Raw genomic sequence first — 27,771 nt, 5'->3', positions numbered from 1 at the left:
GATACTAATCCTTTGTCAGTTATATGTGATGCAAATTCTCCCAATCTGTGGCTTGCTTTTCATTCCTTATGGTGTCTTTCAGTGAGAAGAACTGTAAACAAATTTAATATACTCAAATTCATTTATCCTTTCCTTTATGTTTAGCACTTTCTGAGGCTTAAGAAATCCTTTCCTGCCTTGAAATCATAAGAATATCTTCCTACATTTTCTCCTAGATATTTTATAGTTTGGCTTTTCATATTCTAATTTATTTCATCTTTAAGAAAGTTATGGCTACTATCATAGGGGTAGAATTTCTCATCAAAGGTTTTTTCCTCATATTTTTCTGTTTTTCTTCCTGGAAGAACAGTCTTCTTAACTTTGCATCATCACCAGCATTTCTAGCTGTCTCTCTCCCCCTCCACCTTTCTAACCCCTCCTGTTAAACAGCCCAATGACCCATTTAGAAGAGGCTGAATAAATAAGTTCTGGGTACGTCCCTGCAATGGGAATGCAGTGGCTTTTAAAGGATGAAAGAGATCTCTATGCCAGAATGGAAGAACGTTTGATAAAAGTTGCCGATGGTACAGCTACAAGTGTGTGATGGTGGCGTGCCCGTGAAGAACCATGGAGTCAATGTCAAATTTAGCAGAGACCATCTCAAAGATAGGACACAAAGGAGATCATAGGCTTTTCCTATCTAAATCTATAATGCTTGATGTTTACTGTAATAAGCATGTATCACTCTTACAATATAGGGAAAATAAAATATGAGGCATGATGTATTTGATGACTACTGCTAATGTAGGGACCACAATCAGGCATTGGGGGAAACAACAAAGACAAGGTGGTCCCCAGCTTTGCAGAAATCACTTTACCTGACTTGCTTCCAATTCCCCATCTCTTCTGTCGTGCCTGTCCTAACTGTCCCACTGGGTTTCCCCTTCTCTGTGTTCCTAAACGACTTATACCCTTGTCCACTCACTTTAGCTCGTAATAACAGGTTATCTAATGTTAGTCACTGTTTCTTCCTATACAAACCTCATTACTCTGAACAAATGAAGTAAGGCTTCCTTAAGACAGACACCATTTTTCACATGCCAAGCTCTCCCCCAGCCACCATTAAAGAGCAGAGAAAAAGACAGCGGGTATTTGATAGACATTAGCTGAGTGACTTGGACGAGGTAGAAGCTGGAGTAAGCCTTTGGGAAAAATCGAATTTCATATTTTCATTTTAAAAAATGGGAATAATCTTGACTCATATTGCACTCTGAGGGGAAAAAAATCAATATCCTGCACAAGCAAAATAGGGCAATTGTCATTATGTAACTATTAGAATACTGTAGAGTATCAATCGATTGTCTGCACGCTTGTTATCCACTTTGTGGATTATCTGTGGCCACATTGATATCCTCAACTGGTTGCCCCCTCTCCTGCCTGCAGCCTTCTGCTCAGTTGCAACACTGGGGGATGCCCAGGGAACACAGACTAATTTAAACATCAGCTTGGGGGAAAATGTAATTAGAAAAATAAATCTGCTGCAAAGCTCCCACACAATCTCTATTCAAACCAAGAGATAATAGCATTATCATGCCTTGTTTTAAGTGATCCAAGATCCTGCTTACCACAATAACCATGAATAGTCGTAATTTTCTTATAAGATATATATCTTTACTGTAAGACTATATCATTTCCCTTATAAGTTGAAACATACCACACCCTAAGCAAACCACATGACCCAACAATCTTAGTCCAGTTTCACTTGGTATTTACCCACGTAAAAGAAAAACACACAAAGACTGGTAGACACATGTTGATAATGGTTTTACCCATAATTGCCCCAAACTAAGAACAAATGTCCTTCCACTGGTCAAGAGATAAACTGTGGTGTCACTATATTATGGCACAGCCTTCATCAGCAAGACAGGCAAATTACTGATACCAGCTTCAACACAGATAAAATTTAGATGCGTTGCACCTGGGGAAAGAAGCCAGACATGAACACATCTGTATACTCTCCGATCTCCTCTGTAGGACACTCTGGAAAAGGCAACATATCAGAGACAAAAAAAAAAAAAAAGGACACGTGGTGGTGTGCCCGGGGACTTCAGATGAGAGAAAGTATTAGGCACAAAGGAGAAAAAGGAGGTATTCTGGGGTGATGGAGTTGTTCCAATTCTTGAATGTAGGGGTGATTACACAATTGTAAGCATTTCTCCAACTCCTAGAACTGCACCCTGACAAGGAAGAGTTTCACTGTAGGTGAATGATACCTCAATATGCCTGAATAAAAACCAGTTCAGCAGGGCACCTGGGTGGCTTAGTGGGTGAAAGCCTCTGCCTTCGACTCGGGTCATGGTTCCGGGGTCCTGGGATCAAGACCTGAGTTGGGCTCCCTGCTCTGCGGGGAGCCTGCTTCCTCCTCTCTCTCTCTCTCTGCCTGCCTTTCTGCCTACTTGTGAACTCTGACTGTCAAATAAATAAAATTTTAAAACAAACAAACAAACAAACAAACAGTTCAGCACTCCCTAAATCTCAATTTTTTCCTTCCTTCCACAGAGCCCCTGGAATGAGGAGTCTTCCTTCCAGCTGTGTTTGGTCCATGTTCTTGAGAGTCATGGAGGAGTAAACTCCACCACCTCCATTTGCAAACGCTGTTACCATGGTTTTCAAGCTACTCACCAAGCTTCATCATCTAGCATTTAAGAGGATTCATCTACCCAGAGCTTCATTTCTAATGCACTTTTATTTTAGTAACTCGAAAAAAAGTTTCATTCAGGGGTTTTCATTTGCATCAGGCATTGAGTTGGATAAAGTAGCTTAAATTAGCAGAAGAATCACACACCTGTGCCAAATTTTCCTATCAACCACCTCAAAGACTCGGAGGCAGGCAAGAATTCCGATCCCAATATGATTTCGCATTTCATCCTGCACAGTGGCATGAAGGAAATAAGCCATGCTAAAAGAAATTAAATAAAAAATAAAAATAAGATCGAAGAGGTGGCATTTATGGTTCTCCACTTACATCTGATTGTGCAGTAACTCTCAGAACACAAAACATACTTCCAATTAGTGAGGGACATGGATCAAAACCAATCCTAATTGTCTTCTGTTATGTCCAGCCAATGAAAGGACACATCCTTTGAGGCATTCAGTAATACGCCCCATGATTTGTGTATCAGAACACTTCGCAGATGAAATTTCACCCAATAGTTACAAGCACCAGGGAGGGGCCAGCACCTGTGCTAGACACAATGTGATACGTAAAGATGAAGAAAGCTGTAGGCCCTAACCTTAATGAAACTGAAATGTAGCAGGAGAGACTAGCATGTGTGTTGTCTCTCCCAGTAAATCAATGGGGTTCCCCAAGTGTGGGACGACAATCAGGCAGCAGCCAATGAGTGGTGAAAGGGTGCACCCGAGGCAGAACAAAGGAAACAGAAGTTTCTTGAATACACTGCCAAGGAACAGTGCGGGCAGGACAGTGAAGGAGAGACTACCACAGGGCAGTGGGAAGGGGCTGTATTTAGAGCAGGAAGGGGAGGAGTATGGGGATGTATGGGATTTTTCCCTTTTTGTTAACTGTGCATGGTTGTAAGTAGCCCACTTGTCAGTGGGTCTCCTGATGTTGTCTGTATTCAGTCAGTGGGTTGGGGTCACTTTCTGCCCTTCTGCCTTCACCAAGTTTCCATTTCTCAAGCCTGTTGTCTAAAAGCACCCTCTGCAGCACAGACACAACTGTAGGTAACGCACCGCAAGGTGCAACCAATGTTATAATAATATGAGGTCACCAAAGACACATGAATTTTGATGAAGGAACCAGGAAGGCTTCAAGAAGGAGGTGGTACCTAGTCTAGGTAGGATTTCACAGATGGTTATGGAGACAAGCACTACTCTGGGAATGGGGAACAGTGTGAACAGAAAGAGGTAGTGTGTAACTGGAGAGGGAATGAGTTGGCGAAGATGAAGGTGAAGAGCAGAAGGCAGGGAAATATCCTGAAGACATAGTAGAGGATATGGATTCTGGGACAAGGGTGTGGACTGAAGAGCAGCAGGCTCAGAGACCAGCTTTATGGGCTGGGCATTAGCCATAGTCCTGGAAGGCAGAAGAAAGGAGAGATGAAAAGTCAGTTCTAAGTCTTGAATGCAGTCCCAGGCCCATTGTCTCAGAGCTGAGACTTGTCTTGACACAGTGGGTAACCATACAACAGCCATTCTTCTTTTTTCTTTGTTGACAGAACCCTGATTTTCTTTGGTCAGTTGCCTGTCAAACTTCAGGAGATGAACGGTCTTAGATAGTCATTTTCAAAGTGTGGTCCACAGACCCTTGGGGGTCCCTGAGACCCTTCTGGAAGTCTTCAAGGAATAAACTATTTTCATAAGTGCCTTTCATAAGTGCCTCTGTGTTCTTATAAAAGAAAGAAAGTACCCTAGAATGAGTGAAGGCAGGGGCATCAAATTGGATCAGTGGTCATGTGTTGCCAGAAGTAAAGCTGGTTTCACTTGGAAGTGTCCCTGGTGGAGCAGTGAAAATTACTAATAACTTATTAACTCTATTACGTCTTGGCCTTTAAATATACACGTAAATACAGTGTGTGATTGAATGCGAAGTGCACAGGAAGCATTTCGGGCTATGCTGAAGGACTGGGTCTCAAGGAAAGGCAATCTGCTCAACTGCCTGAGTTATAGGCTGAACTAGCCGCATTTTGTCACGCAACATCACTCCTACTTAAAAGAACAACTGGAAAATCATGGTTTTTTCAGACTCACGTATATTAGGCAGACACTAGGAACCTTATGCTTCAAGTAAAACATCTGATGGCCATTTGCTGCCAATGATAAAATATGAGCTTTCAAGTGAAATTTAGAAATTTTGGAAAATTCTTATGGGCCACTGAGTTCTTGATCATATCCCAATATGTAAAGACTTTTGTGATGAGATCAATGGTGATACTGATGTTTTAATTATTTTTTTAATTAAAATTATATTAATTAGCATACAATGTATTATTGGTTTCAGATGTGGAGGTCAGTGATTCATCAATCTTATATAATACCCAGTGCTCATTACATCACATGCCATCCTTAATGTCTACACCCAGTTATCCCATGCCCCAGCCTTCCTCCCCCACAGTAACCCTCAGTTGTTTTTTTATGATTAAGGGTCTCTTATGGTTTGTCTCCCTTCTGGTTTTGTTTTGTTTTATTTTTTTCCTCTCTTCCCCTAAGATCCTCTGTTTTTTTCCTTAAATTCCATGTATCAGTGAGATCATATGATTATTGTCTTTCTCTCATTTACTTATTTCGCTTAGCATAATACCCTCTAGTTCCATCCACATTGTTGAAAATGGCAAGGTTTCATTTTCTTTTTGATGGCTGAGTAGTGTTCCATTGTGTGTGTGTATATGTATACAAATATACACACATCTTCTTTACCCATTCATCTGTTGATGGATATCTGGGCTCTTTCCATAGTTTGGCTATTGTGGACACTGTTTCAATAAACATTGGGGTGCAGATGCCCCTTTGGATCACTACATCTGTATCTTTGGGGTAAATACCCAGTAATGCAATTGCTGGGTCATAGGGTAGCTCTATTTCCAACTTTTTGAGGAGCCTCCATGCTGTTTTCCAGAGTGGTGCACCAGCTTGCATTCCCCCAACAGTGTAAGAGGATTCGATTTTCTCCACATCCTTGCCAACATCTACCATTTCCTGACTCGTTAATTTTAGCCATTCTGACCAGTGTGATGTGGTATCTCATTGTGGTTTTGATTTGTATCTCCACGATGATAAGTGATGTGGAGCATTTTTTCATCTGTCTGTTGACCATTCTATGTCTTCTTTGGAGAAATGTCTGTTCATGTCTTCTGCCATTTCTTGACTAGATTATTTATTTTTTGGGTGTCGGGTTTGGTAAGTTTTTTATATATCTTGGGGACTAGCCCTTTATCTGATATGTCATTTGCAAATATCTTCTCCCATTGTGTCAGATGTCTTTTCATTTTGTCAACTCTTTCCTTTGCTATGCAAAAGCTTTGTATCTTGACGAAGTTCTAATAGTTCATTTTTGCCTTTGAAGACATGTCTAGCAAGAAGTTGCTGTGGCTGAGGTCATGGAGGTTGCTGCCTATGTTCTCCTCTAGGATTTTGATGGATTCTTGTCTCACATTTCAACCATTTTTGGCCTATTTTTGTGTATGATGTAAGGAAATGTGTATGATGTCCAGTTTCATTCTTCTGCATGTGGCTGTCCAATTTTCCCACCACCATTTTTGGAAGAGACTGTCTTTTTTCCATTGGATATTCTTTCCTGATTTTTTGAAGATTAGTTGACCACAGAGTTGAGGGTTCATTTCTGGATCATCTATTCAGTTCCACTGATCTATGTGTCTGTATTTGTGCCAGTACTATATTGTTCTGATGATTACAGCTTTGTAATGAGCTTGAAGTCCAGAATTGTGATGCCACCAGTTTTGGTTTCCTTTTTGAACACTCCTTTGGCTACTCAGGGTCTTTTTTGGCTACTCAGGGTCTTTTCTGGTTCCATACAAGTTTTAGGAAACTTTATTTAAAAAGTTGATGGTATTTTGACAGGGATCGCATTGAATGTTTAGATTGCTCGAAGTAGCATAGACATTTTCACAGTATTTGTTCTTTCAATCCATGAGCATGAAACATTTTTCCACTTCTTTGTGTCTTCCTCAATTTCTTTCATGAGTGTTCTATAGTTTTCTGAGTACAGATGCTTTGTCTCTTTGGAGAGGTTTATTCCTAGGTATCTTATGGTTTGGGATGCAACTGTAATTGGGATTGACTCCTTAATTTCTCTTTCTGTCTTATTGTTAGTGTATAAAAATGCAACTGATTTCTGTGCATTGATTTTATAACTTGCCATTTTGCTGAATTCCTGTATGAGTTCTAGCAATTTGGGGTGGAGTCTTTTAGGTTTTCCACATAGAGTATCATGTCATCTGCAAAGGGAGAGTTTGACATTTGGGGAACCTCACTGATCAACTGGAAGAGACAATGCACATGCCAGTTTCTCCTGTTAAATTTCAGTTTCATTAAGGTTAGGGCCTACAGATTTCTTCATCTTTACATATCACATTGTATCTAGCACGGGTGCTGGCCCCTCACTGGTACATGTAACTATAGGGTGCAATTTCATCCGTGAAGTGTTCTGATACACAGAGCATGGGGCATATTACTGAATGCTTCAAAGGATGTGTCCTTTCATTGGCTGGACATAACAGAAGACAATTAGGATTGGTTTTGATCCATGTCCCTCACTAACTGAAAGTATGCTTTGTGTTCTGAGAGTTGCTGCATGATCGGATGTAAGTGTAGAACCATAAATGTCACCTCTTTGATTTTATTTTTATTTTTAAAATTTCTTTTAACATGGTCTTCTCCTAAGCTTTTCAGGATTTTCTCTTTGTCTCTGAGATTTGCAAGTTTCACTATTATATGTCAGGGTGTTGGCCTAGTTTTACTGATTTGGGAGAGGGATTCTCTGTACCTTCTGGATTTTGATGCCTTTTCCTTCCCCAGATTAGGTAAGTTATCCGGTATAATTTTCTCCAATATATCTTCTGCCCCTTCTCTCTTTCTTCTTCTTCTGGGATCCCAATTATTCTACTATCGTTTTGCTTTCTGGTATCACTTATCTCTCCCATTCTCCCCTCATGATCCAATAGTTGTTTATCTCTTTTTTTCTCAACTTCTTCATGCTCCATCATTTGGTCTTCTATATCACTAATTCTCTCTTCTGTCTCATTTATCCTAGCAGTAAGAGCCTCCATTTTTTATTGCACTCATTAATAGCTTTTTGATTTTGACCTGGTTAGATTTTAGTTCTTTTATTTCACCAGAAAGGGATTCTCTAGTGTCTTCTACGCTTTTTTGAACCCCAGTTAATATCTTTATAATCATTATTCTTCTCCTTTTTGAGGTGAGTTTTTCCATCTCGTCATTCCATCCAGAGAAGAACAGATGAATTCTTGTTCAAAACAAAATACTAAAATGGCAACAACAACTCCAGAGAAATACACACTAAACAAATCAGAAGTGACATGAAACGAAATAAAAAAAATTACAAAAAAAGAAAAAAAGAGAATACGATCAGTCAGGTGAACAGAATAGAGCAATACACTGGATCCTGTGTGTTTCGTGTGTTTTGATGTATTTGTTAGAAAACTAGAAAACCAGTTAGATCTAGTTAGAAAACTAGATCCCAAAATTGTAAAGAAAGAAAAATGAAAATTAAAAGAAAAAAGAAAAAAAAACAACAACAACAAAAAAGAAAGGTATAGACAGTTGAACAGAACAGAGCAATATACTATATCCTAAGTGTATTTTGGTTGGTTTGTTAGAAGAAACTACATTTCAAAATTGGAAATAAAAACTTATATATATACAAAAACAAAGTTAAATTCATTGAAAGGACAGAATGTAACTGTAAAGATGAGAATTTACAAGCCTTTAACAAAATAAAATAAATACAAAAAAAAAAAAAAAAAAGGAAGAAGAATAAAAAGAGAATATGACCAGACACTTGAATGGAACAGAGCCATACACTAGACTTGGGGTGTATTTTGGTCTCTTAAAAAATCACTGTATCCCAAAATAGTAAGGAAAGAAAAATTTATATATACAAAAATAATATTAAATACAATGAAGAGATAGAATGTAACTGTAAAAATGAAAATTAAAAAATATTTTTTAAAAAGTTGATAAAATAAGAAACTAGTTGAAAAAGGAAAGTTAAAAAAGAAAAAAGAAAAGTTAAAAAAAATTAACATCGAAAGACCAATGATTCATGGGGGAAAAGCCATGAAGTCTATGTGGTATATTCCTCTAGTTCTGGAGTTTTTCAGTTCTCATTGAATGGTAAACTTGGTCTTGGCAGGATGTTCTTGCTGATATTCTGGGGGAAGAGCCTGTTGCTTCTATTTGTTTTGATTCTCAAGTGTATCTGCCCAGGGCAGAATTGCACTGCCCTTGCCAGTGGACCAGGCTAAGTAAGCTGCCCCTTTGCTCTATGTGGCTCTCATTCCATTTCCTCCCACCTTTAGAGGATGAGAAAGAAAATGGCAGCCTCCCAGTCTCTTGTCCCAGAACTGAAAGCTCAGGTTGCACTCCTCAGTGCACTCTCAGAGAAAAGCAGTCAATCACTCCAGTATCCCTGGTCTCTGTCCACACTTTGTGTCACACTTTGTGATGGAGCATTTTTATTTCAGGCATACGACCCTGTTTGGAGTCTCCAAACCTTGCAGACTCCCATGGTGCACTCCCAGGCCACTCTTCCAGGGGGAGTTCAGGGGTCTTTCCAGTTCTTGTTGGGTCCCTGTTCTGAGAGCGGTTGCTCAGTGGGCCCCAGTTGATGGTTTATGACCACCTCGAGCTGAGAACCCATTCCTGCGCTCACTGATTGCAGCACCCTTCCCTGCTCCAGTATCTGGGAGCTCTGCTGCATTCAGGAACCCCCAGTCTTCCTGTGATTCTGGGGATCTGAGACCACACTGACCCACCTAGGTCTCCCCCAACTCATCCAGGACATCCCACACTGGAGCAGAGATCTTAAAGTTCTGATGTGTGCTATGCCGCTATATCACTTTCCAGAGTCAGCTTATGGAGGCTCCCTCCCCCTGTAGTTTATCTTCCACAGTACATCCCCTCAGATTCATATCTTCACACCTCCTACCTTGCAGAAAGAGGTCACTTTTCTATTTGTAGAGTCGCAGCTATTCTTTTCTTTGATCTCCGGTGGAGTTCACAGGTGTTCAGAATGATCTGACAGCTAACTGAATTCCTGGGACCAGACAAAACTAAAGTCTCCTACTCCTCTGCCATCTTGGCCAGACCTCCAAACGTGATTTTTTATATTGCATAATGAAGTATGGAAGATCTGCATAACTCACTGAGCTAGTGCTTTCCAAATGACCTACACATGATGTTACAAAGTCATATATGGATAAAAGTTCCCTACAAATTACAGAAGAGACCAATGGATTTTTAAAAAACAGAGTACAAGACATTTATTGATATATTTTTAGATTTCACGATGAAATGAACCTTAAGATACTACCATTTGGTGAGTTTGAGTAGTTTCAAAAAAAAATTCATCATGATATCTAAAAAGGCTTTTCAAATAACCTAATTTTTCCAACTACATATTGTGTGAAGTTAGATTTTCTTCACATACAACAATCAAATCAACATTCACAACAGATTGAATAGAATGAGATATGAGTATCCAGGTGTCTTCTGTTAAGCCAGACATTAAAAAGATTTATAAAAGCATGAAACAGTGTCACTCTCCTTGCTAATTTTTTGTTTTGAAAAGGTTATTTTTCAATAAAACTATTTGAATACTGATATGTATTCTGTTTCTTATTATTTTTAATAAGTTGATAAATATTTTAAAAACTTACCAGTTTTAATTTCCAATATGGTTACATATTAATAGAGATAACAAAGCTCTCTGGGGTCAATAGGTTCAGAGTGAAAAACGGGTCATGAGACCAAAAAGTTTGAGAACCATTCTTCTAAGCCAATCAAGGTAACCCTACTTTCCTTTGCCATATACTCACTGTCCCAGCTTCCCTGGAGGGTGAGGATGATGGGTTGGCCTAGTTCTAACTAATGAGTTGAAAATAGAGTCTGCTGGGGTTGTCTAGGAAAGATCTTCCTTCCTGAAAATAAAAGAACAGTAGAAAGAAAAAGCCCTTTGCTATTCCTCTTTTGTTTCCTGCTTTGGGTGCTTTTCTATGAAGACGTGACGCTTGGGGCTGTTGCAGCCAACTTTCAATACATTGATGATTCACTGAAGTTAGCAGAGAGAAAATATCAAAGGAGACTAGTCCTTTGGGACATCACTGAGCACTGGTAAAGGCGGCTTTGAGTTTTCTTATAAAGCAAACAATAAGGACTTTAACCTGTTTAAACCACCTTTAACTAATCTTTCCCTCTGGGAATACTGTGATAATTAAATGAGATCATCCAAGTAAGGTTCTGAAAACAATGTTTGACTCACAGTAAGCACTCAAAACTGTTAATGATTATTATAGGTTTGTTGTGAATAAGGTAATGCATATAAAGTATTTAGCCAAGTTCCTACTTGCATAAAAACTATTTGTGAGAAATATTTCTCAATGATACATATGTACACTTGAGCTCATATTGTCTTATTATTCTTTTCCTGGTTGAAACAGGTTGGATAACTAGGTAGCTTAACCTCTATTATTGTAGCAAAAAAAGTAATCAATGTTTCTTGATGGCAAAACAGAACTTCTAAGGAATTCACATTACATTTCATTTGCAGTTGTCATATCCCAAAAGGCAAGAAGCTTCCAAACCATGCAATTACCTATAATTTCAGTGAATATGCAGTTGTTTTTTATCTGGAACACTGTTATTTTGAGGTGTCAGTAGGCACTAAGCTTACATGCATAGATAGATGATAACCACAGGAAAATCTCGAACACAAACTAACATCAAGAAATCTGAAATAAATATAAGAGCATTTTTTTTCAGGCACCCAAAGATAATAGAGGGGGAGAAAAATGCAAATGGCAGGAGCCCAAATTAATATTAGTTCAAGAGAAAAAAAAATGGGTGTTAACCAATCTCGATTCTGAGTTAAGAGTCATGTGGCTGCCTCCCAAAAGCTATGACTATTATCTTAAGACTATATTGGTAAACTTATAGTATCTAGAAGGACAGATTTAGAAGTCTGCGTTTATATTAGTCCCATTACTAAAATTCTACATTCCAGGGACACCTGGGTGGCTCAGTCGCTGGGCATTTGCTTCGGCCCAAGTCATGATCCCAGGATCCTGGGATCGAGCCTCGCATTAGGCTCCCTGTTCAGCAGGAAGCCTGCTTCTCCCTCTCCCACTCGCCCCTTGTATTTCTTCTCTCACTGGGACTCTCTCTGTCATATTAATAAATAAAATCTTTTTAAAAAATTGCTACATTCCAGTCTCTTCCTACAAAGAAATTTTACTGACTCAAGGATGTTTAGGTCCATAATACTTGCCCTTTTTTAGGTTGACCCTCTTTGACGACCTGTTGACCCCCTTCTGTAAGAGAGTTTTCACCAGGGCCAGTATAAGGGCCCAACGATGTCTAACTTGGATTAAGACAACATGGGTTTGAAATGGCTCTGCCATTTACTGACAGCACAACTGCGACCTGCTCTTTAGTCAATACACTGTTTTGTGTTTGATTTTAGGAGGTTCATTTATACTCTCCTTTGGCTCCAAACCCACCCAAAGATCCTCTACTTAAAAGCTTATCCATTTACCCTCCCAGTTAGGGTGACCAACCAACCTAGTTTTCTCAGGGCTGAGGAGATTCTGGAGTAAGGGTCTTTCGGTGTTAAAATTGAAAGAGTTCCAGGCAAACTGGGATGAGCTGATTACCACACTCCCAGATCAAGACAAGAAAGTAGCCAAAGACTATCCTTATAAAGCTATGTTTGCATCGCATTTTTTAAAATATTTTCTTTATTTATTTGAGAGAGAGCAAGAGAGAGCGAGAGGAGTTGGGGGGAGACACAGTGAGAGAGGGAGGAACAGGCTCCCTGCTGAGCAGGAAGCCCAACACAAGGCTCCATCCCAGGACTCCTGGATCACGACCTGTGCCAAAGGCAGATGCTTAACAATTAAGCCACCCAGGTGCCCCATCACTGTATTGATTTTCCATTGGTACCTCTGTGGGAATGATAAAGAAAGGGAATAGGGGCTAAGAAACTAGAATCCACCCTACAGCCAGTTTGGTAGAAGCTCCTATAACAGAAAGAGTGACTGTGGGGAGTTATCCGGATGAGAAGTATAAGGATTGGGATCAACAATCAGGAGGGAAGAGGAAATCCCAGAGTGGCTTACCTGGGCCTAAACCCAACAACAAGTACTGGAGCTCAGTAACGGAAAGGCCTCGGGAGGGTTGCCCCCAGAAGTATTATGGGAAGAGCCAAGGCTTTGGAGTTAGAAGTATTCAGGTTTGAGATTCATCTGCTATCTACAAGGCCTGAGTGTGTGACCTAATTGATAGGAGCTTCAGTTGTTCTACCTATAAATTGGAAAAAATATTAAGACTTCCTTCCCATAAGGACTCAGTGGATTCATGCTTGTACAAGTGCTTGGCACACTCCCCTGGAACTGTTAGTTGCAGGGGTGGGGGGAGCGGGGGCTGAAGGATCATAATAGTTTCTTTAAATACATGCAGAGATACACACACAAGCAAGATAATAATGATTAAAATAAAAACATTCAATACCCATGCAATGCTCTCCAGTTCGTAATGTCTTTCATACATATCAGTTCCAGGGACAAAACTAGAAGCAGTGGATTTAAGCTACAAGAAGAGAGAATCTTAGATAATAAAGGAAAATTATTTCCTGTAACAAAGGACACCTTGAGACTCAGAGACTTTCACGTTCTGGTATGTTGAGGCTTCTGCTGGCCTATGTCTGGAATATCAGAGAGAGATTAAACAAAAGCAATTTATATTATTTGGCAGGCAATTTAGGGTAATAGTCAAGAACAGAGGCAGCCTGCTATGGTTCAAACCCCAGCCCCATCACTGAATAGCTGTGTAATCCTGAGCAAATTACTTAACATCTCTGAGCCTCAATGATCAATCAAGTCATTAAATCGAAGCCAATACTTGCACCTACCTCAGAGACAAAGGGAGAACAATCAGCAAGTCAATACCCCTAAAGCAGTTCATAAGGTGTTCAGCACTGGGCACTGAGTAAATAGTAGCTATTTTTAGCTAAAAACAACTGGTAAAAGTTTGAAATATTTTAAAATTGTGAATATTTCGGCATGCCTGTGTGGCTCAGTTGGTTAAGCATCTGCCCTTGGTCCAGGTCATGATCCCAGGGTACTGGGATCAAGTTCCCCATCAGGCTCCCTGCTCAGCAGGGAGTCTGCTTCTCGTTTTGCTGCCCCACCCCCGCTGCTTGTGCATGTTCTCTCCCCCCACCTCTCAAACATAAATCTTTTTTTAAAAGTGTGACTATTTCATTGTTCTTTAATCTCTGAAAATTGCTAAAATATTAGCAAACATATTAGTAAATATTAGTTGGCCAAGTATTTAATTGCATGGTACATCCTATTTCTGATCATTCTTGGTTCTAAAGAAAATGAGGAGCAGTAAAGTGTACTGAATGGCTTCAATCCACAAAGTATTGTCTGTCTTATGTACTATGTCACCACTTCTCCAAAGATAGCCACCTATGATGTATAGTAACACACAGTACTTAATGGATCAAGAGATTTGATATGGGCTTTTAGTAATAAATCCATGGTCCAAGAAGGGGGAATTTTCTTACAACCTTTTCTCCCCAAAGAGCTATTAAAAAAAAATAACTCAGAGGATATATTTCTACTAAACCAAGATTCCTGGGATGTAAACCCTTACTGGAGTCGTGCTGAGCCCTTTATCCCCACTGAAAAAAGTCTGGAATGATTGATGACTCCTGCCAGGAGACTGTCACACATTTTGCCTTGCACCATTATGTACATTTCACCCGTAGTAAACTTTAATGTGGATATCTTTCAAGCTCTACCTGGAAATGGAAAGTGTTAAAGGAGGCCTTTCCGTTTAATAGCCTCACAATTTGAGTCCCCATTCTGTATGAACCCTTGAGGTCACTTAGTGGGAATGGTGAGACCCCTCCATCTCTAATCACATCTGATCCACCCACCCAAACCAAAGCCAAAGAAGACCTACAAACTTGGGTGGAAAGTCTAGAAAGCTGGAGTCAACGGAAACTTCCCCTGATTGATGGTTAATTTGGAAGCACAGCCCTTCATAAAGAAGAGGATAGTCACAGGAAAAGTCAAGCTCACTTGAACCAAAGTTAGAGTGAGTAATTATCTCACAGCTTACAATAAATATAAGTGGGCAAGGGAGGTCCATGGACCAAAGGGTGGCTAGATATTCCAAACGTAATGGCATCTCATTCTGTGTCTGGAGAGGAACTTTCGAGTTCATGTCAAACGACTCATCCACATGAAAGAATTGGTGGTGGGGGCGGGGAGAATGGATACTACAGATGGTGTGAATTTAGAGCTCTCAGATCTCAATCAACCCAGATCAACAGCTTTCTGGTATTCTGAACACTTTTTCTTAAAACAAGAAAAACTCTTCTTTTATTCTTTAGAAGGCCATTCACATACACACACATTTAAAATTTATTCAAATTCTCTATAAAATTAAAAACATGCTGCGATGGTCACCGACAAAGTCAATTGGATATTTTAACAGAAACCAGGAATAAAACTGCCTGGCTCCCTTTTCATAGTTCCCTTTGCCACTTTTTAAAAAAGTAGCTAAATGCTGCCCCTACGCTTCATATTGCCAATATTGTTTGGGATACTATAGCAGGTGTAGGTGTCATTAATTGAGTTCACCTTGAATAATTCACTTGTGCCTGATTTGGGGAGGGCTATGGAGGGGGTATTTTTTCCATTTCCTCTAGGCAGGCCACTGAGATGCAGTTCCAGCCACAAAAGAGGACACTAATAGTCTATGTCTCTAGAAGCAAGAAGCAGCTGGCCAGAGGTGGCCTCTCTTTTTCTTGGATCTGAATGCCCAATCTTCTCCTAGGCCAAAAGAAATTGCTCCCTAGCCAGACAAGACACCCTAGAGAATCCCATCGGAAATTATTTTTGCTCTTTCAGAACCGACACATTACCAAGGGAAAGACTCCCTTCGCAAAGCCTAGACCAAAAATGATTAGGAAATGGGTGTATGTTATATTTTGCCACTTTAAAAAAAAAAAAAAAGATCACTCAATAAACCAGCTCAGAAAACCTTCCCAGGGTTAAAATTATCCTTCTTACGTATATAAACTGCTCTCTTCACACCTATTCCTCAACTAAGGGAAACTCACCTTGTCTTCTTTCCATGGAAAACAACCCCTAAAAGCAATAAAAAGCCTCCCCTCCATGAATTTCAAAGAGGGGGGAGGCTTTGGGGAGGAGAGAAGCAGCTGTGGAAGTCAGAAATGTCATCTGGAGAACATGTCATTCGTTCTGCCCGGCTCAGTGATCTCGACAGTTAAAGGGGCAAGGCATGCTTTGCCCTATGATAAAACGTGAAATGAATTCGTACATTTATAAATAAATGATCTGACTCTAATTGGCATTTCTAAGCCCTCTCTGGGTAGTAGCTTTCTTGTTAACAAGCTACTGCATTTGACACCAGTGATAGAGGAGCCTCGGAAGAGAAATTGCAAGTCTATGTCTGTGCTCTTTATTAAGTAATAGTCCCTGAAAACTTCCTTCTAATATCTACACCTCTGGACCAACATACAGAGAAGTTAACAATAAAAGTTTCTGAGTACAGCTAAAGCTGAAAATAAGAATCAAAACACTGTCAAGGAAGACGAAAAGTAGATTTTTAAAGGCTACACATTCCGGAGAAGTAAAGGCTTCTAGGACTGGGGTAGGAAATATACAAGCTGAGCTTGGAGCATTTCATAACAGCAGAAAGTAATGAAGTGCTAAGAAACAAACAAAAAAACAAAAACAAAAACAAAACAAAGAAACACATTGATGAAGGTGTACCTAAGGCACGCCGAAGACAACTAAAAGTGCTCCCAGGGGCCAATACTAGAACAATCTGGGCACAGTATAAATAAAATCATATTGCATTTTATCTCACAGAACAAAATATATACACATAAGTCTATTCGGATATACATAGTTAAGCAAATAAATAAGGGAGAAGAGCCAAATTCCTTGTTCAGAAGAATTGCAAGTAATATATGTAATTACCCTGCCCCGAAGGAGGTGAAATGGGACTCTCGACTCCTTCAGTGTGGGAAGGATTTTGCAGCTTCCTTCCAGAAAGTACAATAAAGAAAGGAGGGGAGAAAGCGTAACGTCACCCTGGAGATAGCTCACAAACGATGTCTCTCCAGGGGATCAGGTCAAAGGCAACAGGGCTAAGTCATGTTCGCCGTGTGTACCCTTGATGCTGTGTGATGAGAAGATCATTTACCTTTAAGGTCTTCTTCCCCCAAACCCGTAACTCTGGTCTAACCATGAGAAAAACATCAGACAAATTCTATTAGTGAGGCATTCTACAAAATGTCTGACTGGTATGCCTCAAATCCATCCAGGTCATTATATAAAAAACAAGAGAAGTCTGAAAGTGTCACAGTCAGGAGAACCTAATGAGACATGAAAACGAACTGTAATGTGGATCCTAGATGAAATGTTGGAACACAGAAAAGACATTAAGTAAAACTAAAGCAATCTTGGGGGGCCTGGGTGGCTCGGTCGGAGAAGCATCTGCCTTCGGCTCAGGTCATGATTTCAAGGTCCTGGGATCGGACTCCCTGCTCAGCGGGTAGCCTGCTTCTCCCTCTCCCTCTGTCCCTCCCCTCTGCTCATGTGCTCTCTATCTCTCAAATAAATAAATAAAATATTTTTAAAAAATTTTTAAAAACTAAGGAAATCTGATTAAATTATGGACTTCAGTTAATAACAATGTGTCAATATCAGTATATTAATTATAATAAATGTACCATATTAATGTCAGATGTTAATAAGAGGAAACTTCAGATGTTAATAAGGGGAAACTGAGTGCAGGTATATGGAACTCTGTACCATCGCCTCAATTTTTCTGTAAATCTAAACTGTTCTGAAAAAACAGTCAGTTCTTTAAAGGAGGATGTACAGATATATGAATAATAAGATTTAGGACTTATTTAGGTGAGCAGTCACAAAATGGAGAGTAGAACGAATGCAATATTTCCAGTCTTTTTAGTGTTTGAACTCACCCCTGAAAGTTGCATCCAATCATTAGAGAAACCAGCTATGGTTAATAATGGCCCCTCGCACAGACCCACCTCTATCTCAGTCCCAGGCCATGAATACAATTAAAAACTAAGGATACTTTTGTCAAAAAATGTCTTTCCTCTTCCTGGATAGTAACTGGATGAATCTGCATCTCATACTACAAACTTCTACTAAGCAAACCTATTTATCATTCAGTCCCTCAACATGCACATTAGCTCAACAATACTGACACCTCTGTGTTGCAGAAACTGTTCTAGGCAGTAAAGACACAGCAGAGAACAAGGGAGGCAATCGCTTGTGGATCCCGCATTCAAGGTTGAGGGCTTGGAGAGTAAGCAACAAGCAAGTCAATTAATTTCCAGCCAATCCCATGAGTCAACAACCACATTTTTTAAGAGGCACTCTCCACCAGCTTCCAAGATTTCTGGATTTCTCATTCTTCATCCCTAGGCAAGTGTGCACGTTCTATGATTCTGTTTCTTGGGTTTAATGGAGGAGATCGTCTGCTCTCTCTGTAGGCAACATGAGGAAAGAAAATTTCTTCTCAGAGCAGGCTGAATGAAGCAAGAAAGGGCTGCTGAATTCATAATTCGGTTTCCTTATTTTACAGTGCAGCTTGGTGGAGTTAGATGACGACACAACCAGGAGATGGGACTCTAAAAGTCTACAATACAGAGTTCCTTCTACATAGCATCCATAGCACCCACTACAATGTTGTAAAACCAACACAGTCACGAAAAAGCTCCCTTGCTCTGATATTCCACACAAATACCCATATAGATAGTCCATCTGTAAAGACCTCCAGGAAAACATACCAGCTTCTACTCTACCTAAGCATTCAAGGGCCACTCAGGTGAAACCCCAGAGAAATCTCACTCCTTTCTGCCAGTTAGCGAAGCGGTGAGAAGTCAGAGAGTGAACAAAGGATAAAAATAAGGCAGAACATTTGCAGGCTATGAAAGAAATATCTTGAATCTTTTCCCTTCCAAATATTATGACTTCATATCCCCGGCAGATATTACTTTCCTTCTGATCACCAGTAAGCAATTATTTCAGCCTGTTTTACAGCAGCAAGCAAATGCAGCACTAACAAGAAGAAATGCTGTGACACACCTAGAAAAATATTACCCTGTGATGCTTTAATCAATTACAGCATTGACGGCTGGTAGAGCTGGCAGGCCCCGGAACCTCTGACCGCTCGGCCCCCGTTAATACCTGATGCTATTTTATCTGAGCATCTAATTTGGGTTTTTCAGTAATTAAAATTCATGAAACTCTGTCCACTATTAACCCTAGGTCTCCCCTCCTGGATCCTGAATCTCCTGTGGAAAGCTCTCTATCTCAACAAAATGTCGATGGCTGCTTTGGCTATTTACATGTATGCAGATTTCAGCAGTAGAAAGATGAGTAATGCTTCAGAATCCCATCTTAGAGATGGGGATGCCAAAAAGACCAGTAAGCGAATAACTATTTGGCGAGCACCCACAAAACCACCATCACCGCTTTCCTGACAAATGGACATTGGGAAGGAAATGAATGAAGTGAAGCCGCACCTACGTAAGACATTTTGTAGGCATTCAGGTGATGCTTGTGAAGATGTGAAGAGAAATGAAAGATACTAATGACATATGGGAAACTGACCATGTTCCAAAGAAGAAGAAAAGAAGATTGGAAGGGGCTTTTCCAACACTAAGAAAAGGGTAACCCAATCTTTTTTTTTTTTTTTTTTTTTTTGTAGTTAGTACAACTAGTATTTTTTTTTTTTTATTTATTTTTTTTTTAAATTTTTTTATTTTTTATAAACATATATTTTTATCCCCAGGGGTACAGGTCTGTGAATCACCAGGTTTACACACTTCACAGCACTCACCAAATCACATGCCCTCCCCAATGTCCATAATCCCAACCCCTTCTCCCAAACCCCCTCCCCCCGGCAACCCTCAGTTTGTTTTGTGAGATTAAGAGTCACTTATGGTTTGTCTCCCTCCCAATCCCATCTTGTTTCATTTATTCTTCTTCTACCCACTTAAGCCTCCATGTTGCATCACCACTTCCTCATATCAGGGAGATCATATGATAGTTGTCTTTCTCTGCTTGACTTATTTCGCTAAGCATGATACGCTCTAGTTCCATCCATGTTGTTGCAAATGGCAAGATTTCATTTCTTTTGATGGCTGCATAGTATTCCATTGTGTATATATACCACATCTTCTTGATCCATTCATCTGTTGATGGACATCTAGGTTCTTTCCATAGTTTGGCTATTGTGGACATTGCTGCTATAAACATTCGGGTGCATGTGCCCCTTTGGATCACTACATTTGTATCTTTAGGGTAAATACCCAATAGTGCAATTGCTGGGTCATAGGGCAGTTCTATTTTCAACATTTTGAGGAACCTCCATGCTGTTTTCCAGAGTGGCTGCACCAGCTTGCATTCCCACCAACAGTGTAGGAGGGTTCCCCTTTCTCCGCATCCTCGCCAGCATCTGTCATTTCCTGACTTGTTGATTTTAGCCATTCTGACTGGTGTGAGGTGATATCTCATTGTGGTTTTGATTTGTATTTCCCTGATGCCGAGTGATATGGAGCACTTTTTCATGTGTCTGTTCGCCATCTGGATGTCTTCTTTGCAGAAATGTCTGTTCATGTCCTCTGCCCATTTCTTGATTGGATTATTTGTTCTTTGGGTGTTGAGTTTGCTAAGTTCTTTATAGATTCTGGACACTAGTCCTTTATCTGATATGTCGTTTGCAAATATCTTCTCCCATTCTGTCAGTTGTCTTTTGATTTTGTTAACTGTTTCCTTTGCTGTGCAAAAGCTTTTGATCTTGATGAAATCCCAGTAGTTCATTTTTTCCCTTGCTTCCCTTGCCTTTTGCGTTGTTCCTAGGAAGATGTTGCTGCGGCAGAGGTCGAAGAGGTTGCTGCCCGTGTTCTCCTCAAGGATTTTGATGGATTCCTTTCGTACATTGAGGTCCTTCATCCATCTTGAGTCTATTTTTGTGTGTGGTGTAAGGAAATGGTCCAATTTCATTTTTCTGCATGTGGCTGTCCAATTTTCCCAGCACCATTTATTGAAAAGGCTGTCTTTTTTCCATTGGACATTCTTTCCTGCTTTGTCGAAGATTAGTTGACCATAGATTTGAGGGTCTATTTCTGGGCTCTCTATTCTGTTCCATTGATCTATGTGTCTGTTTTTGTGCCAGTACCATGCTGTCTTGATGATGACAGCTTTGTAATAGAGCTTGAAGTCCGGAATTGTGATGCCACCAACGTTGGCTTTCTTTTTCAATATCCCTTTGGCTATTCGAGGTCTTTTCTGGTTCCATATAAATTTTAGCATTATTTGTTCCATTTCTTTGAAAAAGATGGATGGTACTTTGATAGGAATTGCATTAAATGTGTAGATTGCTTTAGGTAGCATAGACATTTTCACAATATTTATTCTTCCAATCCAGGAGCATGGAACATTTTTCCATTTCTTTGTGTCTTCCTCAATTTCTTTCATGAGTACTTTATAGTTTTCTGAGTATAGATTCTGTGTCTCTTTGGTTAGGTTTATTCCTAGGTATCTTATGGTTTTGGATGCAATTGTAAATGGGATTGACTCCTTAATATCTCTTTCTTCTGTCTTGCTGTTGGTGTAGAGAAATGCAACTGATTTCTGTGCATTGATTTTATATCCTGACACTTTACTGAATTCCTGTATAAGTTCTAGCAGTTTTGGAGTGGAGTCTTTTGGGTTTTCCACATATAGTATCATATCATCTGCGAAGAGTGATAATTTGACTTCTTCTTTGCCGATTTGGATGCCTTTAATTTCCTTTTGTTGTCTGATTGCTGAGGCTAGAACCTCTAGTACGATGTTGAATAGCAGTGGTGATAATGGACATCCCTGCCGTGTTCCTGACCTTAGCGGAAAAGCTTTCAGTTTTTCTCCATTGAGAATGATATTTGCGGTGGGTTTTTCATAGATGGCTTTGATGATATTGAGGTATGTGCCCTCTATTCCTACACTTTGAAGAGTTTTGATCAGGAAGGGATGTTGTACTTTGTCAAATGCTTTTTCAGCATCTATTGAGAGTATCATATGGTTCTTGTTCTTTCTTTTATTGATGTGTTGTATCACATTGACTGATTTGCGGATGTTGAACCAACCTTGCAGCCCTGGAATAAATCCCACTTGGTCGTGGTGAATAATCTTTTTAATGTACTGTTGAATCCTATTGGCTAGTATTTTGTTGAGTATTTTCGCATCTGTGTTCATCAAGGATATCGGTCTATAGCTCTCTTTTTTGGTGGGATCCTTGTCTGGTTTTGGGATCAAGGTGATGCTGGCTTCATAAAATGAGTTTGGAAGTTTTCCTTCCATTTCTATTTTTTGGAACAGTTTCAGGAGAATAGGAATTAGTTCTTCTTTAAATGTTTGGTAGAATTCCCCCGGGAAGCCGTCTGGCCCTGGGCTTTTGTTTGTTTGGAGATTTTTAATGACTGTTTCAATCTCCTTACTGGTTATGGGTCTGTTCAGGCTTTCTATTTCTTCCTGGTTCAGTTGTGGTAGTTTATATGTTTCTAGGAATGCATCCATTTCTTCTAGATTGTCAAATTTATTGCCATAGAGTTGCTCATAGTATGTTCTTATAATAGTTTGTATTTCTTTGGTGTTAGTTGTGATCTCTCCTCTTTCATTCATGATTTTATTTATTTGGGTCCTTTCTCTTTTCTTTTTGATAAGTCGGGCCAGGGGTTTATCAATTTTATTAATTCTTTCAAAGAACCAGCTCCTAGTTTCGTTGATTTGTTCTATTGTTTTTTTGGTTTCTATTTCATTGATTTCTGCTCTGATCTTTATGATTTCTCTTCTCCTGCTGGGCTTAGGGTTTCTTTCTTGTTCTTTCTCCAGCTCCTTTAGGTGTAGGGTTAGGTTGTGTACCTGAGACCTTTCTTGTTTCTTGAGAAAGGCTTGTACCGCTATATATTTTCCTCTCAGGACTGCCTTTGTTGTGTCCCACAGATTTTGAACCGTTGTATTTTCATTATCATTTGTTTCCATGATTTTTTTCAATTCTTCTTTAATTTCCCGGTTGACCCATTCATTCTTTAGAAGGATACTGTTTAGTCTCCATGTATTTGGGTTCTTTCCAAACTTCCTTTTGTGGTTGAGTTCTAGCTTTAGAGCATTGTGGTCTGAAAATATGCAGGGAATGATCCCAATCTTTTGATACCGGTTGAGTCCTGATTTAGGACCGAGGATGTGATCTATTCTGGAGAATGTTCCATGTGCACTAGAGAAGAATGTGTATTCTGTTGCTTTGGGATGAAATGTTCTGAATATATCTGTGATGTCCATCTGGTCCAGTGTGTCGTTTAAGGCCTTTATTTCCTTGCTGATCTTTTGCTTGGATGACCTGTCTATTTCAGTGAGGGGAGTGTTAAAGTCCCCTACTATTATTGTATTATTGTTGATGTGTTTCTTTGATTTTGTTATTAATTGGTTTATATAGTTGGCTGCTCCCACATTGGGGGCATAGATATTTAAAATTGTTAAATCTTCTTGTTGGACAGACCCTTTGAGTATGATATAGTGTCCTTCCTCATCTCTTATTATAGTCTTTGGCTTAAAATCTAATTGATCTGATATAAGGATTGCCACTCCTGCTTTCTTCTGATGTCCATTAGCATGGTAAATTCTTTTCCACCCCCTCACTTTAAATCTGGAGGTGTCTTCGGGCTTAAAATGTGTTTCTTGGAGGCAACATATAGATGGGTTTTGTTTTTTAATCCATTCTGATACCCTGTGTCTTTTGACAGGGGCATTTAGCCCATTCACATTCAGGGTAAGTATTGAGAGATATGAATTTAGTGCCATTGTATTGCCTGTAAGGTGACTGTTACTGTATATGGTCTCTGTTCCTTTCTGATCTACCACTTGTAGGCTCTCTCTTTGCTTAGAGGAGCCCTTTCAATATTTCCTGTAGAGCTGGTTTGGTATTTGCAAATTCTTTCAGTTGTTGTTTGTCCTGGAAGCTTTTAATCTCTCCTTCTATTTTCAATGATAGCCTAGCTGGATATAGTATTCTTGGCTGCATGTTTTTCTCGTTTAGTGCTCTGAAAATATCATGCCAGCTCTTTCTGGCCTGCCAGGTCTCTGTGGATAAGTCAGCTGCCAATCTAATATTTTTACCATTGTATGTTACAGACTTCTTTTCCCGGGCTGCTTTCAGGATTTTCTCTTTGTCACTGAGACTTGTAAATTTTACTATTAGGTGACGGGGTGTGGGCCTATTCTTATTGATTTTGAGGGGCGTTCTCTGAACCTCCTGAATTTTGATGCTCGTTCCCTTTGCCATATTGGGGAAATTCTCCCCAATAATTCTCTCCAGTATACCTTCTGCGCCCCTCTCTCTTTCTTCTTCTTCTGGAATCCCAATTATTCTAATGTTGTTTCGTCTTATGGTGTCACTTATCTCTCGAATTCTCCCCTCGTGGTCCAGTAGCTGTTTGTCCCTCTTTTGCTCAGCTTCTTTATTCTCTGTCATTTGGTCTTCTATATCACTAATTCTTTCTTCTGCCTCATTTATCCTAGCAGTTAGAGCCTCCATTTTTGATTGCACCTCATTAATAGCTTTTTTGATTTCACCTTGGTTAGATTTTAGTTCTTTTATTTCTCCAGAAAGGGCTTTTATATCTCTCGAGAGGGTTTCTCTAATATCTTCCATGCCTTTTTCGAGCCCGGCTAGAACCTTGAGAATTGTCATTCTGAACTCTAGATCTGACATATTACCGATGTCTGTATTGATTAGGTCCCTAGCCTTCGGTACTGCCTCTTGTTCTTTTTTTTGTGTTGAATTTTTATGTCTTGTCATTTTGTCCAGATAAGAGTAAATGAAGGGGCAAGTAAAATGCTAAAAGGGTGGCAACAACCCCAGGAAAATATGCTTTAACCAAATTAGAAGAGATCCAAAATCGTGAGTGGGGAGAAAGGGGATAAAAAGAGGTTCAAAAAGGAAGAAAGAAAAAAAAAAAAAAAAACAAAAAGAAAAGAAAAAAAAAAAGAAAAGAAAAGAAAAGAATTTTTAAAAAAAGAAAACACCTAAGAAAAATGTAAAAAAGAAAAAATATATATATTAGATAAACTAGTAAAAAATCGTTAAAAAAGAAAAAGGTAACAGTTAAAAAAAAAATTTTACCCGAAGGCGAGAAAAAAAAAAAAATGAAAAAGAAAAAATTAAATTAACTGCAAGACTAAAAAAAATCACAGGAAAAAAGCCATGAGTTCCGTGTTTGGCTTTCTCCTCCTCTGGAATTCTGCTGCTCTCCTTGGTATTGAAACCGCACTCCTTGGTAGGTGAACTTGGTCTCGGCTGGATTTCTTGTTGATCTTCTGGGGGAGGGGCCTGGTGTAGTGATTCTCAAGTGTCTTTGCCCCAGGCGGAATTACACCGCCCTTACCCAGGGCCGGGGTGAGTAATCGGCTCGGGTTTGCTTTCAGGAGCTTTTGTTCCCTGAGCGCTTTCCGTAGAGTTCCAGAGGACGGGAATACAAATGGCGGCCTCCTGGTCTCCGGCCCGGAGGAGCCGAGAGCCCAGGGCCGCACTCCTCAGTGCACCCTCAGAGAACAGCGCCCAGTTACTCCCGTCTGCCTGACCTCCGGCCGTGCTCCGAGCTCACCGAGCCTGCGACCGGTTCAAGGTAACACGGAGCTGCGAGCTTACTGTCGGCTCTGCCTCTGTAGCCGGCTTTCCCGTTCCAATACCCGCAAGCTCTGCGACACTCAGACACCCCCGATCCTTCTGTGACCCTGCGGGACCTGAGGCCACGCTGACCCCGCGTGGGCTTCGCCCCGGTTTAGCCTCTGGAGCGATGTCCCTCAGCGGAACAGACTTTTAAAAGTCCTGATTTTGTGCACGGTTGCTCCGCCGCTTGCCGGGAGCCGGCCCCTCCCCCCGGGGTCTATCTTCCCGTCGCTTTGGATTCACTTCTCCGCCGGTCCTACCTTTCAGAAAGTGGTTGTTTTTCTGTTTCCAGAATTGCTGTTCTTCTTCTCTTCGATCTGCCGATGGATTTTCAGGTGTTTGCAATCTTTAGATAAGCTATCTAGCTGATCTCCGGCTAGCTGAAGCAATCTCAGCTTGCTACTTCTCCGCCATCTTGACTCAGTACCAAGGGTAACCCAATCTTAAGAGGTGATCCTGGCCTCCTGTGTTCTTTTTCTTTTTTCCCCCTCCTTCAATGCACCAGAAGAATCTGGTCTCACTGCCACTGTCCTTCCTTCACTTTGTTAGTTAAGAGGAGAATCTGTCATAAATCCAGTAACACTCGAGATGATTGACACATACTCTTTGCCTTCCACTGGGGTCTTACACTGAAAATAAAGCTGTTGCCTCGCTTCCTGTTTGCCACCAGATTGCCGAATGGCTTTGCTTCACGCTCTTTTCCCGAGGCACTTATTGCATGAGTGATACCCAGGATGGAGCCTATAAATTTATACAACAAATTGAGGAAATGTTTCCTCACAAAGCTTTAAGAGGCAATATTAATTAAATACATCTTTTCACATGGGATCATACAATATCTATTGCTGAAGTAATTAAGAATGAAGACATAAACTCATTAGATGTGTACTGTAAAGATGAAATGCTCAGAAATTATTGACTGCCCATATATCACCACATCCAGCCACTTAAAGAAAATGCAATCAGCTAAGATGCAATGTGGCAGGGGTTTGAGTGAGAATAAAAATAAGTATATGTCCCTTTATTCTACATGGAAGTTCATGAACCAGCCGGCTTAGGAACTCCTCTGATTTAAGAAACTCATTTCATTTTTTAAATTAAATGAAGATGTCTGACTTTTCTGATTCTCATTCAGTTTCCACAAATCTTAAAACCCATTTCTTTTTTCTTTTAATTGAAGTATAATCAACATACAGAGTCATATTAGTTTCAGGTATATAATATAATGATTCAATAATTCTATGCATTGCTCAGGGCTCATCATTGTAAGTATCCTCATAATTCCCTTCATCTATTTTGCTTATCCACACTCTGGCAATTACCAGTGTGTTCTCCATATTTGAGTCTGGTTTTTTGTCTCTTTGTTGGTTCATTTGTTTCTTAAGTTCAACATATCAATGGAATCAAATGGTTTTTATCTTTCTATGACTGACTTATTTCATGTAGCATAATACCTTTCAGGTCCACCCATGTTGTTGCAAATGGCAAGATTTCATTCTTTTCATTGGTTGAGTACTATTCCATTGTGGGGGCCATGGAGGGGTGTGTTTGTATACCACATCTTTCAACCATTCATTTACAGATGGAATCTTTCATTGCTTCCATATCTTGGGCTCTGTAAATAATGCTGCAAAAGACACAGTGATACATATATCTTTTCATACTAGTGTTTTCCTTTTCTTTGAAAATTCATTTCTTCATTATCATTTTTTGTTTCTAGGATGAAACTATCAAGACACTCCATTTTAGGCAGATCCATAGTGTCCAGTATGGTGCCTACTTACCAAATGTACCTTAGGTTGACTCATTTTGAAAGATATTCAGAAACCAAGACAGGGCCAATATTGGGCCTTCCAACTGAGAAGTTCTCCCTTCGTCCTGGGCATTCTCTTTTCACATCTGAGCAATAGAAACATTCTCTTTATTAGATCATATTACTAAGTTTACCTTGACTATTATTAGTCTCCAGAGAATTATAGTTTCACCTTCGTTGTCCTAGCAGCCCAAAACTTCTGGGTGATGAGAGTAAAGTATCTTAAGGCTCTTACATACTATGTTTTTAACTCTCTTTTTAAAACAATGAATGGGTATTACTGCTTCTTTTAGAATGAGAACTTTGAATTACTGAGTCTACAGAGTGCCCAAAACAATAAACTTAAAAATTTTAAAATAACCAATCAAGAGAGTGTTACTTTTCATTTTGGGCCCTGTAAATCTATATAACTTTTG

The sequence above is a fragment of the Mustela lutreola genome, chromosome 16, assembly GCF_030435805.1.
Source record: "Mustela lutreola isolate mMusLut2 chromosome 16, mMusLut2.pri, whole genome shotgun sequence".
In the NCBI taxonomy this organism is placed as follows: Eukaryota; Metazoa; Chordata; class Mammalia; order Carnivora; family Mustelidae; genus Mustela; species Mustela lutreola.
This window is presented reverse-complemented; position numbering follows the sequence as displayed.